This window comes from Populus euphratica, unplaced genomic scaffold (genome assembly GCF_000495115.2).
Source record: "Populus euphratica unplaced genomic scaffold, PopEup_1.0 scaffold87.1, whole genome shotgun sequence".
NCBI classification, from domain to species: Eukaryota; Viridiplantae; Streptophyta; class Magnoliopsida; order Malpighiales; family Salicaceae; genus Populus; species Populus euphratica.
Genome location: NW_011499900.1, coordinates 1187154 through 1201682, shown reverse-complemented (window position 1 = coordinate 1201682; position 14529 = coordinate 1187154). Strand labels below are relative to the sequence as shown.

At 32.1% G+C, this 14529-nt stretch overlaps 1 pseudogene; it reads right to left on the bottom strand.

The window, feature by feature from the left end:
* Window positions 1-4904: 4904 nt before the first annotated feature.
* Window positions 4905-11678, bottom strand: LOC105132725 (65-kDa microtubule-associated protein 5-like; annotated as a pseudogene).
* Between the last annotated feature and the right edge of the window lie 2851 nt (window positions 11679-14529).

Genomic DNA, 14529 nt, shown 5'->3' with positions numbered 1-14529 from the left:
AAAATTCCAGCCCCACCCAAAAAAAAAAAAAAAAAAAAAAAAAAAAAAACTTCCATCCACCGTTTCTCGAATCATACACTTTTCCATGAATCACAAACTAAATCTCTGTTACAAAGATCTTGTCACCGTGTCTCACTGATGATCATAAATTTCTGATACTGGTATGATTTAAACGTGGCAGAGTTGCAGACATCTGATGTAGATACCACTACTAAAGAAGGAAAACCAGTGGTTGACTTATACGTATTAATTCATGGAGGGCTAGCTAGTTGATCAGTACTTGGCTGGCTACATGTCCTCAGAATCTTAATTGCAGCCATGTTTTTGCATCTGATTCCACATGAAAGAAAGCATAGGATCTCATGTCTTGATGATGCCATGGTGATCAGATACAATTTGGACACCATTAAAAAGTATAATTAAAGATCTTTGATCTATCAATATTGCTTTAGTTTCAAATTTCTCCAATTTCCTAGCATTAGAGTGGAAGGATATTGTGGTTGCTGACAAGAAAATCACTACCACAGATTCCATTCTATGGAAATGGAAACGAGGGTTCTTGATCAAAATGTTAATGTTAGATAAAGTGGCCAGCCAGCTAGTGGAGGTTGCCTCCTGGGACCTATGTATCGCTATTTATTGGTGTTTGCCTCCCCAGTGGGCATCACAAGTCTCGATCTGTTTTTAGTATAGTTAGTGTAAAGTAATTTTTAATTAAAAATATATTAGAATAATATTTATTTAATATTTTTATTTTTAATATTAGCATATCAACATCCGTATATGTCAATAAACACCTTAAACGACATAAATTTAATTCTTTTTCAAGCAAAGTAAGTTGAAAAGCATCTTAAAAAATAGCTTGTAATGCTGCAATAATATATTTCTGTTTTTATATATATATATATATAATTAAATGAGTGTTTGATATTGAGATATAGAATATTTTTCATCTTCAAAAATATCAAAATAATAATTATTAATTTTATATTATTTACATTAACACATTAATTTCATAATAAAACACTAAAAATATATTATTTTGATATTTTTTAAATAAAATACATTTTTTATATGCACTCAAAAACAAAAATTACTGCAATACTAAAAAAACAAAAATCAAGGTAATTTATTTCATATATAAATTTTCTTGAGTGTGCTACAGGAGGAATTAATTGTAAGGCACACAATTTTATTTTTATTTTTTTACCTAGATAGAACTCTAGAATTATAATCAAATCACATATTAATTAAGAGGATTAAATTTAGTAGTTAGTAGGATAGAGAAGTAATATTACCTTCGTTACGCTATAAATTAAATTGATAATTATCAATAATGTAAAATTAGGCTTCTTAAGAGAGTATTTGTTTTTTAGCTCAAACTCTCTCCAAGACAATTTTACCTTGTGATTTCCTCACATGTGCAAAGAGTAATTTAGTGGACCAACAATTTGACTTTGGAAATCCTTCCCTTCTTTTGATTTATCTCCTTCTGGGTTTGATCTTTAAAAGACAACTTTTCATCCAAAAAAAAAAAAAAAAACTCCTTGTCGAGGAAGATACAATGGAACCGAGCTCTTATGTGTACATGAAGATAGGTTTTAGCCCTACCTAAAACACATGTATCACGTACTGATGAAGGAACGAGACACAGATTCTTGCTAATTAAAACAAGAAAGAAGAAATATCAATGTATTCTTTCAATATTCCATATTCCATAGATGTAATGTCATGAAATGGCTGTACGTTGTATCACAGATTCTTTGCCGCATAATACTAACAAGTCAACTTGTGATTTTATTCTTACCACATGAAGCTAGCTAGCCAGCTGAAGTAGAAAGGGGTTACTGCATATATTTCATTCTCCAATGGAGGGATTCCGAGCTTGATTCAAGAGAAACCCAAGTCTCTGATGAGAGATCTCGTTCCTCCCCAGCCAGAGTCCTTTCCCATTATCAAAAACAAAAGAGAGAATCCCAAACTTTCTTTCGTGATGGCCAAGTAGGAAACACCATGACATTGTGCGTAGTGGAAGTCATTTTCATCAAATTGATGGATAAACCCACTTGAAATAATGTAATCTACACCAGAAATCACTTGCGTCGAGTGTCCATCATCATGTGATGACAACGATTCTCCACATAATTCTTCGTATCCTTCTTACTGTTTCTTAACTATGTGTAGGACCACCCCATTTAGGGAGATAATCAACTTAATTTGTTTTTTCTTTTCTTTTAAATACTCGGTGACTATTTGGGAGTATAATAAATATCGTGTTTTAAAGTTTTTTTTACTTAAAAATATATTAAAATAATATTTAATTTATTTTTAGTATAAACACATCAAAATAATCTAAAAAAAATATAAAAAAGCTATAGTGCATCCAAAGAAGGCTGCTTCATGTTGATCGAGTAGCTAAAATACAATTTTAATTGCATATTCCAATTAAATAGTTAAGAAGAGGAATGATTTTTATGAGGTTTGATGGATATTTTGTGAATAGTTTGCATAAACCTGAAAAACCATGAAAACAACGATGAAAAATATTTTATCACAATCTCTCATGAAAATAACAACGATAAAATAAATATTTTTTATCAATAATTTTTTAAATATTATGACATTAATCTTGTCATGTTGAAAACAAAAAAAAAAAAGACACGTCATTAGATTCCTCGAAATATATGCTAGCAAGTATGGTTTCAACGTTTGATTTGTTTTGAATTTATATATGCTAGTATGGTTAGAGAAAGTGATGTTTAAATGGTCCTTTCTTGCTTGCTTGTAAGAACACTTGAAGATGATTTTTAATGTAAAGAAATGTTTCTTGGGTTGGCTAGCATCTAATTAAAACTTGGTGTCTTCCTTCAATTTTCCACTACAACATTTTCACCTATTCATAACTATCAATTAAGGAATCTCTTTGTTCGTATAAAACAACAAGATCTGATCACAAAGTGAATCTCCCTCGAATTTAATGGCCATATTCTATACATAATAATGGAGAGGAGGAAGAAAGCTAATCTAAAAGGAATCCAGTTTTGATAATGTCACAGTACAGCACATGAGGGAACTTGTACCTGCTAGCTTGTGCTGTCAATTCTATGGAAGAACTCTTAGCCTAGTTAAGATTCCACTGTAACAATCCTTTATTCATAATTCTTCTTTGACAAAAGACAAGGCCAAGCAAGCTGATTCCATACACATTACAATATTAACTAAGTGTTGGTAATTCCCAGTGGTTTGCGCTCATTGCGTAGGATTAGCAATAATATGCTTTTAACACTGAAAAGGGGGTGTGAGTATCGAATTGCAGGTTGCGTTCATGGATCTGACCAGGCACACTAACTCCCTTTTTCTCCAAGTTTTTTGTTTCTTCTCTCCTTCCACAACATAAGCACACAAAAGAATCGAAACTCAGGAACTCGTTGTGACAAGGACTTGCTGATCTCTCGCTTCCATTTGATTTGAAATACCTAACTCTCTCCTGGTTTTCTATCCTCTCCATGTCATTTTGAGTTTTTCACCACATTGTTGGATAGTAAGAGCTTAACATGCACCCCTCCATGTCATTTTGAGTTTTTCACCACATTGTTGGATAGTAAGAGCTTAACATGCACCCCTCCATGTCATTTTGAGTTTTTCACCACATTGTTGGATAGTAATAGCTTAACATGCACCCCTCCATGTCATTTTGAGTTTTTCACCATGTTATTAGATAGTAAGAGCTTGGCATACACCTTTCATATCTGTTAAAAAATCATTTCAATCCATTATTTTAAACTATTAGGTAAAATTTTAAAATATTATTTTATATTATTTTTTAACACACCCTCTAAGTGAAAGTCTTTTAAGATTGAAATTTACACAAACTCATATTACCCCATGTTTGATTTTTTTAATCAAATAAAAGGGGATAGTAAGATTCGAGCTCTTGAATGATTGGTTATCAAACTTTGATATCATGTAAATAATCATCCCAACCCAATAGCTTAAGTTATTAGATGAGGTTCCAGAATATGATTTATATTATTCTCTAACACATCTCCTCAAATGAAAACCCTTTGGATTTAAAACTTATACATACTCACATTACATGTGCTTAATTTTTATCAAATAAATAAGGGTGATGAGATTTAAATTCATGATCGCTTGATCATCAAAACTTTGATATCATGTCAAGCAATCATATCAATCCAATAACTTAAGTTATTAGATAAGATTTCATAATATGATTTGATAACTAGAATTATTCTTTAATAAATAATTATCATAAGTATCATAAGTAAATTGCTCTCGATTATTTAATTATTTGATAACCAAAATTATTCTTTAATAAATAATTACTAAAGTTTAGACTCAATAAAATTTAATAAATTCTTTTTTATAACATCAAAGTGAAGAATTAAATAAAAAATTCTTTTTTAAAATTATTAATCGAGTCATCGTTTATGACCAAGGAGTTGATTTTATCATCAATCCAATCCAATAATTGTTCATATTTTTTCAATTACACATGAAATTAGTTGAGTCAATTGAGAATATTAACAAAATATAAATTAAAACCCGGTCAGAATGAAGTTTTAAATTACAGGTTTTCTAGATCAATTGGCTAGCCTGAACAGGATCTAATAACCAAGGTTCAATTTATATAGCTAGGAAATGACACTTCTCTAGCAAATTTTGAGCTACACGAATAAAAGTAATCTTTCCAATAGAAAATCCGAAATCCCTTCTCATACATTTCAGAGTTTGAAAATGAAAAATTATTTGCTACTTCAATTGTAATTGATTTCACTGTAAGAAAAAAAAGTATTTGTTTCAAAAAAAAAAAAAGAGTTCGAACTCTTTCAAAAATGCATGGATCCAAGTCACTGAATTTCAAAACTGTGCGAGAAAATTACACTATTAATTCAGGCTGATCCATGCGCGCCCGCTTTTCTTTATTATGTAGACTATCTTACACTTTTCCTTGCATTAACAAAAGGGATCGCTAATTGCAACCAGCATCCTAACTGAATGGAATCATTTACAGCAGATCATAAGCATGTGCAGACGAGCACTCATGGGAGACGTCTGAATCATCATTTGGAAGTGCAACATATAGTTTTTTGGCGTTACATCAGGAGCCCTGCTCTCTCTTCGTTCCTTTCCAGTTGAGATTGCATGGCGACCAAACGGAGTGCCCCCATGCCGTGTTGTCGGTGTTCCGACATAGTGTTGGCACCGGTGCTCAGACCCAAGGGCTTCTTTACCGCTGACCTTGAACCATAAAGTGTGTATTGTTCAGCAGCAAACTGTTCTTGCAAACGTTTCTTTTCCTAAAAATGAATCACAATAAAAACGAACACACGTTAACTTTTGGCTAACTCTTGACTTTGTAAGCCAATGGCCCTTCATTAAATTAACAGCGTAAATGACTAATTAAGCAGTTCATGTGTTGTATGAACCAAGCAATAGATGCTTTCTGCGTTAGCCACACTCATTGTAAGAACTGTGATGAATGACTAAAGATGGAGCATCTGAATTTTCCATGGAGGAAGTTTGGGTGTTTAAAAGTCTCAAGCATCTCAGATGCCAAAATACAAGTTGTTTCAACATCCTGGTCCAAGTTCTTTTCACTGTTTTGCTACATTTGGATTGAACCCTCCATGATCCAAACCCAAGGAATTTACTGATTGAGCCCAACATTCATGGTTAGAGCAAGATTAGAAAATATAGGCACAAATGAAAAGCGAAGCAAGAGTAGAAAATATAGCATACCCGAGATCGACGCTTCTCCTCTTCCCTCTCCTGCCTTAGCACGGTATATTCCTCTAAGGTATGTAAGAGGGAAGCCTGGATTTTGAAAACCAATTAAGAGGGAGTAAATTTGTGTTCAAGTAATTTATTACTAAACCAAACTGCAAAGAGAAGCTCGTGAATCATAAGAAATGGATATTTCCCTCCATTTCCCAGGCTTTAACTATAGAAGTCAAATTTTCAACCACAGCTAGACAGCAAAAATATTCCAGTTTACAAGTTCCAGCTCAATTCTCGAAACATTACGATCTATTTGATAACGATAAAGAATTTTGCACCGAAGACAAACATGGTTTTCAACCCTGCATTCAGCAACTTTATAGGATAACGAAAAAAGTTTTGACATTTTATTTTATTTTATTGCATTGCTTGTAACGAATAGCTGTTTTGTGTGCTCAAGTTTGTCAATTGCTATTAGTAACACAATTTTAATAGTCAAAATTATGGCATTAACGTGGTAGCAATCAGTGATCTGTTTGCCTTTCCCCACTCAAATCTCACATAATGACCTATCTGCACACATTTCTCTGGGTTTGTATTTATAACAATTGCCATTTGCCAGGCAAATTATACTATGCAGAAGATGTTGGGTCATTCCAGAAATTAAACATAAAATATTAGGTTATTTCATAAATTAAATATATATAAATTTACATGGTTTGATAATTTGTCTATTTTACAGAACTATTGGTTTATATTAATAAATCAAATAAACAATATAAAAAAAAAATTCTCTACTCAACTCACTCTTATTCTAGCTTTCTCCATCTTCTTTTACTCTCTATTCTCTTTGCAACACTCGACTCTTCACTTAGTATATATATATACACGGAGAATTATGTTATGATTTATATTTTAAATTAAATCTTCACCATGTGTTAAGTGAAAAATTAATTATTTTTATTTATATATAATAGAGATAAAGACATTATTTATCTCCACTTTACTACCAAAAAAACAATTACCTGTACTCTGCCTATGCAAAGAAAGATAAAGTATAGAAAAAGCAAATTCCTACAAAGGGTTGAAAAGTTCGCTTCAGAAACATGCTTCGGAATAATATATAACAATTTAGAAGCTGTTGGTATTTCCGGTGCCAGAAAATATTTTTCTTCAGAAACTTCAGCTCCATTTCATTTACAAGCATAATAAACTATAGAACTTGAAACTATGTTTTTGTCACACATGTCGAAACTGCACTATAATCATTTCGGTGAATTTCTACACTTCTACATCTTATTTTTTCACATAATTTCCATTATATTAAATAAACTCGCATGGTGTTTTGCTGGCCAGAATCCATGCTTTCTCAGCAGGTCTCAGATTTTTGTGTGTTCCTCTTCCTGCACCATACCGCTTATCATCCTGGCAATAAAAGAAAAATTGTAAACATAAGCAGCAGCAACCATTTCAAAACAATTTTTCCTCTAAAAGAGCGTAATATTCAATGATTTCCAACCCCAGTGGAACAAGCAATAGTTCTCAGTTCCTTTGGAAGTATGCCAGGAAGCCAAATTGACTTGGTGTTAAAAATTAAAGACGGGGTTGGGAGAGCGGGGAGAAAGGCAAAAGATTACTGTTGAAAATACTTAAGAAAGTTTCCTCGTTGCATCCTAATAATAAGGTGAAAAGAAAAGAAAAAAACAAGCTTTTTATATTTTCCCATTCAAATAAGAAGCATTTCTGCAACCTGCAAGTTATTGCAATCATGGTTAATACCATCCATAAAGATAATCAAAGTTACTTGCATGATTTGAACTCTTAAAAGTGTGTACATATATCATGAAACTTAACAGAGAATCGGCAACACTTATGGGATAAACAATAAATGAAAACCTCGCATATGCTACAGGAACAGAAATATATTTCAAGATGAAGTTGAGCATTATTATTAATAATTATCAGAGACGTGTCAGAATGTCAGTAACTTGCCATCAGAGAGGAGGCATCAGAAAAGCCATGTATGATGCCAACATGAACAATAGGATATAGGAGCAGAACATACATAGCTATTTAAGTATATAATTCAGTGCTTCTAATAACTAACTTTCGGGAAACATGTCCCCTCCATTTATGTAGAAGGGACTTGTTCAATACCAAACTCCAAAACCCAGATGCCACCATGACAAATGGTATGGTCTTGTGAAACTCCGGAGAATTGACATTGCAAGGGGCACCTGCCTTGAAAATCTTCCCAAAACTTACCACAAGCCTAACCTCTGAGCCCATAAATAAAAAGAAACTTAACACGACTCAATTTGATGTGTGAATTTTTGCTACTATGCTGGGATGTAAAATGACAACAAAAGATATGACGTCTTTCACCAATCAGACAATTAAAATTAATTTCTTGTAGTAATTACCATTTCATATTCATCAGCCATTTTGTAGATGTTTGTAGTCTTAAAATCGAATTAAAACAGAATCAATAAATCACTTCAAACCTAATCAACAAACTGAAAAAACAAATAATAAAACTTATGAAAAAATCAGTACGAAAAACTCTTAAAAAAATACCAAACAATATTCTTAAAAGGCACAGAATTAAGCATTCAAAGAGCATGAACTGCATTAAAATATGCATATGCAAATGGTGACAGAAACAGTTAGAGTCGAGATAGACGAAGGGCATGTTATTTTGCTAGAGGAAAAAAGTCGGCATGTTTGCAGCAAAAGGGAAACTCAAGTTTCAGAAAATGCTACCAAAATAACCAGAGCAATTGAAGGTCTCACTCAATACTCAAAAGGCTAACATGTAAACCCATTACCGTTAGTCATCATGCATGTTGTGATAAACTTTTTTTTTTTTTGTTATTCCTCAAATTCACCTTTTCTCTTTCAAAAAATCAAAAACAATTATTTGAACTAAAAACAAAAAAATTCAAAAAATAATAACAGTGAGAAAAGAATATCAGAGCACCCAGAAAATGGCTAGAAGCTGATTGAGGAGACTCAAAAATTCAAAGATTAAAATTTAATAGTATATTTTATAGATGAAGAGCCCTATTGATAAAAAAAAAAATTCACTTTTATTAAAAAGGTTCAAAATCAAATGTTTATGGACTCAATTAAATTTTATTGGAGGTTTAATTAATTTATATAGGGTTTAATTACAAGAAAAATTGATTTTTAAGTCAATTTAGACTTTAATTGAAAGAAATTAGAGTTCTAGCGTCAAAGTACAATTTTTGAGAGTTGATTTGGTCAAATCATGTGTTTAATTGTATAGATATTGAAGTTTGATGGTCAATTAGGTACTTAATTGATGAAATCCAAAATCAAGGATCAAATGGGAAAAGACCTGTAAATAAAAGGACTGAAATTGACTAACTCAGGATTCAAATTGAAGAAATTAAAAGTTTATTAATCAATTAAGAGTCAAATTGCATAAATTCAAAATCAATGATCAAAGTGAAAAATGCACCAAAATATGGGGTTTAAATTAAAGTTCTTCATTGGTAAAATTGAACAAAATTAAAAGTTTGAAGCCAAATCAGGGGTGTAGATAGAAATAAATCACAAATTGAAGGACTAAATCTAAGATACTATTTATCTTCTTCTCTAACAAGGCTAGTTGTGTAGATTTATCTTCTTCTCTAACAAGGCTAGTTGGGTAGCCACCTTCCCAAGGCATTTGGCACCTCATTTCTTCATCAAATTGGATGAAACGTACATGCAAACGATCTTGTGATACCTGACTACACACTAGTGTAAGCCGTTCAGGCTGATCGAGGTTGAAAAAGCTGTGGCACCCCCCCAAATTGGTCAACCCGACCTACCATTTTTCCTGCAAAACTAACAGTTCATCATTGCTACTTTGAGCCAATGGTTGAGATGCTTTTGGGTCGAACCAAGGGTTGAGATTTTGCACCAGAAGAGACAAAGTGTCCCTCTTCCACCACCTACAAATAGATTTTATCTTTATACTCAGGAGGGGGAGAAATTTCGGTTCAAAGACAACCAAAAAACCAGCCTCCCTAACCCGATTTCTGCTGCCAACAGAACCTCTCTATTTCTCTCTCTACTGCAGCCTCCTGCCACAACCACCACTACCACCGGTTTGTCCACCTTCATATCCACCAACCCAGATCTTAATAGGAGGTAGATCAACCACCGTGACTGTCACTATCATCAAACTCTACAGATTTCTTCTCCTCTCTTTCTTTTCTTGCAGCAACCGTCTGCCCCTGCAGCAACACCACCGTCACCACCAGCCAACATCAGCTCAGCTACCAAAGCGCCTCCATTCCAGCTAATTCTTGTCCTTTCATCTCTGTTTTCCCATTTCATTCCATTGCATTCAGAATGTGCACCGTGCACATTTCTGCAATGCAAGGCAAAATAATTAGCCTGTTATTGTGCATGAGCATAATAACTGGATAATTACATTTGGCTGGTTACTGTGCATGCCATAGTAACCAGCTCGAGTTGGATCACGGTTACTATGCGTAACCAGTTTGGGTTGGATCATCAACCTAGTCCACATAGTTGGGCCAAGTCCAACCCAATATAAGATAGTTTGTGTTTTATTTAGGCCGGTCCCAACCTAATTTTGTTTTGAGTCTGGCCCGTTCAAAAAAAAAAAAGACAAATATATTTTCAAAAACATCCATGATTTTCTTATATATTTTTCTATCCATTTTAATTAATATCGATTTATTTTTTATATACCATAAAAACACAAATGCAATTTTAAAATACCCGATTTTCATCAAAATTTTAGAAAAAATATTTTTTTTGTTTTCATGCATACGACCAAGTTTCTCAAAAAAATCATATCATATTTTCATACAACAAAATTCAAAAAATATGTATTAGCATGCATCTTAACTTTAATAATTAGTTTATTAAAGTCACAAGAATTGGGCCAATATTTCAAAAAACACCTAAAAAATATTTTGTTTTCTTTTAATATCCGGGATTACAAATTTATACGTAAAATATAATCCTGATATTAAAAAAGATAGTTTTTTTTATTTAACGTTAGCACAATTAGATTTTTACCTAATAAGATAAGGATCTCCTTACCAAAGAGGACTTTCTTAAGCTACAAACAAATAAAAAATTAGAAACAAATAAAAAATTAAAGAGCACGACAAGTCTTTAGTTTTTATCAAACAATAAAACAATGCAACTCATATTTGGGGTACTAATACCTTACCTTTGTACAATCAGTCTCTGTACCTGATCTTTGAAACCAGTTAGGATTTCTAATGATCAAAATATTAGATAGGGACTCCTATTTCATTTTTTCTACTAATAAAAAATAAGAATTTCTTATCTTCCTATATTTACCCCTATATTTACCAGATATATATCCATGCATGAGGGTAAACAATTCTCGTGACACTTCGTGCGACACATGTTAGTCAAATGAAAACAAGAGAAGTTTTGGTTGAAACTAGACTCTTTGAGGCTGATGAGAATCTGCCTTGCAGCATCACTATCTACATCCATATGAGCTCCTGTGTAGACTTCCTCCAGCTCATTTTGCTTCTTAAACACCAACTCCTTCATCTTGCCGGATTTGAGAACATCTAATCTCTCAACTTCAACTTCAGTCTGACAATGATATAACTAAGAATTCATTTTTTTTTTTCGAAATGATGGGGATTAACCTTAAATGAAATATAAGATTTCTTAATTTAGGCAGTAAGAACCAAAAAGAAAAAAGCAACCTGCTCAATGACATCAGCAGCAAGGCACCAAGATACATCATCCACTGAGGATGAGATTACTGTAGTGACTTGGTCCTATTTTCTCTCCTCAACTGGGCTGTTCATGAGGTCCCATTGCTCCTATCAGTTTTCTTCCCAGACATTGAAGCTAAAATAAGACAAAGCCAGTGCAAAAAAAAAAAAAAAAAAAACAAACAAACCATGTCTAGGTTGTCAAGGATTCAGGACTAGTAAAGAAGTTGACATTCACAAAAATATAAAGCAAACCAAATAATTCATTAATGAAGAAGCTCCAATTTACAAGTTCTGCAAACAAATTTGTCAAAGAATTCACTAAAGGGTACGTTCTTTTTCGTGCAAAATGAATATTCATGACTTTCTAGACTTTTAGAATCCCATGCAAGAAAAAAAAAAAAAAACAGAGGTTTCTATGTGTTCTGACTCATAACCTTCAAGGTTTCTACCTGTCCTCCTAAAGTACAAGTCCAGGATTACAAACACTAACCAGTCACTGTAAACTCAGAAGAGTCTAGGATGTCGATGCTTTGAACATCAGCACAAAGCCTTTGGCTATTTGGGTAATTGGATTAAATAAATAGTAAAAGGAGACCCACTAATTTCAAATCCAATGGCTAGTAGACCACAGGCATTGCACTGATGCTCAAGCATCAGAATTGGAGCAACACCTGTAAACTCATATACGCAATTTCTTGAACTTAGAACCTCAATCCAGTCCATTTTCAAGCTTTGGCATCAATCTCCAAACTACATGAGTTTAGATGATTTACATGGCACATATTTATGCATATCACCATACGGACAAAAAGAGGTGTGATCATACATCCAGCTACATAGGTTATAGGCGCTTTATCTACCTTTTTAGCATTTCAAGTAACATCTTTTGTACTTTCAAGCTACCAAAACAGCAACTAGAATTAGAAAAGGAAGAGCAGCAGGACCTTCAGGTAAACTTTTCATTGATTATCATGTGGTTCCTTAAGGTGTGACATTGGTTCCTCCAATCTCTTCAACGTTGAGTCACGCTCATTAATTTCTGGATCAGCAGAATTCATTTACCGATCATTGCCTGCCATTTCTGCACAACTTTAATCCTTTCTTGCTTCTTCAACCTCAATTCATCCAAAACAGGGTTCACAGCAGATATTTGCTGCTTATCGAACACGTTCAGTTTACTATTTAGTAAGAGTTTTAAAACATAGGATGAAGGACACCCACGCTATATTGCAGGTGGCATATCAAGTTAATTTTTAACGCGAAAGAAGAAGACAATGGCATGAGGAACTCAATTTGTAGTATCATAATTTTTTTTAATTAAAGAATAGAAAGATGATGCCTTTTTAATAAAATGGATTAAAAAATATACGAACTCGTAAATTGAATAAGAGTTGATAAAAGACCGAAGCAAGAAATAATCTTCTCTGTAATGTATAAAAAATAAATATACATATGAATATTTTATCTCTGTTCAACTTTTCAGGGAAGGCCCGGGCCCAAGCTTCTGGCTTATTTATTTATTTTAAAGAGCGGATGATGCACACTCTATTGTTTTTTTATTATTTTAATAAACGTGTCATCTTTTTTTTTCTAAATACACCTTGCAGATATCATAGAATTGAAGCTTAAAATACTATTTAATCAGTTAAAAATTTATAATCAAATTAAATAAAAAACAAGTTAATGAGTTTTAATTTATTTTTTCCAGTATATTTAAAGTGTTCACCTTCATTTAATTCTTTTTTTAAGATAAATCTATAAATATCAAGTTCAATTATTTTAATGGGTTAAATGTGTACAGTTAAACACTTGTTTTCTCATCACTTTTTTTAACTATTTTTTTATCATTATTTATCCATAATTTCTTTTTTTTCCTCGATATCTAAGAAATGAAACATGAAAAAAATAAATTGCAATTAAAAAATCTGAAACAATAGGGACAAAACATGCATAATTTGAAACTTCAATAGTGAAACCGAATTTTTTTTATGCGCTTTTTGTAAAAGCAACTTTATTTTTTTAATTAATGTTAACTTTGATATATGTTCTTTTAATTTTCTACAATAAATTTAGATTATATTTTGTAAAAGAGATATTTAATTTAGCCTCAAAATGTTGTATTAAACATTGGATACGCAAGGGAACATGAATAGAAACAGATACTAAAGAAATATAATCATGAGTATTTAGAAGGTGGTTATACCTATCTTTTTAAAAAAAAATTAATTTTTTTATTAAAAATTAAATTTTTTTATATTTTAAATAGTTTTGATACATTAATTTTTAAAAAATAAAAATAAATATTTTAATATATTTCAATATAAAAAACATTTCAAGAAATAATCAAAACAGCATTCTCATATCAGCAAAATTCCACAAAAGAAAAGCACTTCTTTCTTTCTCAGGTAAGGTACACAGCAACAATAACTTCAAGTGTAAGAACGCACAAACCCGTGAAAACGCGGGGACAGCTCCCCGTAGCGCGCAGCTCATGTTTGCGACTTCACTCTCCCCAATTTCATCCCTAATTATCTACATACCAACATAAACACAGTTAATCAAAAAACAAAGCAATAATCTCAAAAACTAAAAAGAAAAGAAAAAAAGATGGATCAAAACATATTCTTAACTCTTCTTTTTCACCAAAATTAGTGTTTGATCTCTTTCATTTCACTCAATTAAAACTCAACTACTTGAATTTCACACTACCAACCACTAATGAAAATCAGTAAAATAAATAAATTAAGGAGAAAAACACAAAAGCAAACTTCTAAAATCAGCGATTCCATTTTTTTATAATAAAATAAAATAAAAAATTCAAATTCAATTACTTGAGTTTCACACTACCAACCACCAATTGAAATCAGTAAAATAAAAGAACTGAGAAGAAAAACACAAAAACAAACTTCTAAAATCTGTGATTCCATTATTTTTTACAATAAAATAAAATAGAAATCTTTTTTTTTTTCAATCACTAGCTCAAAAATAAGCGAAATAAGTCATGAACCTGCAATTCGTGGAGGAGGGAGGCGCA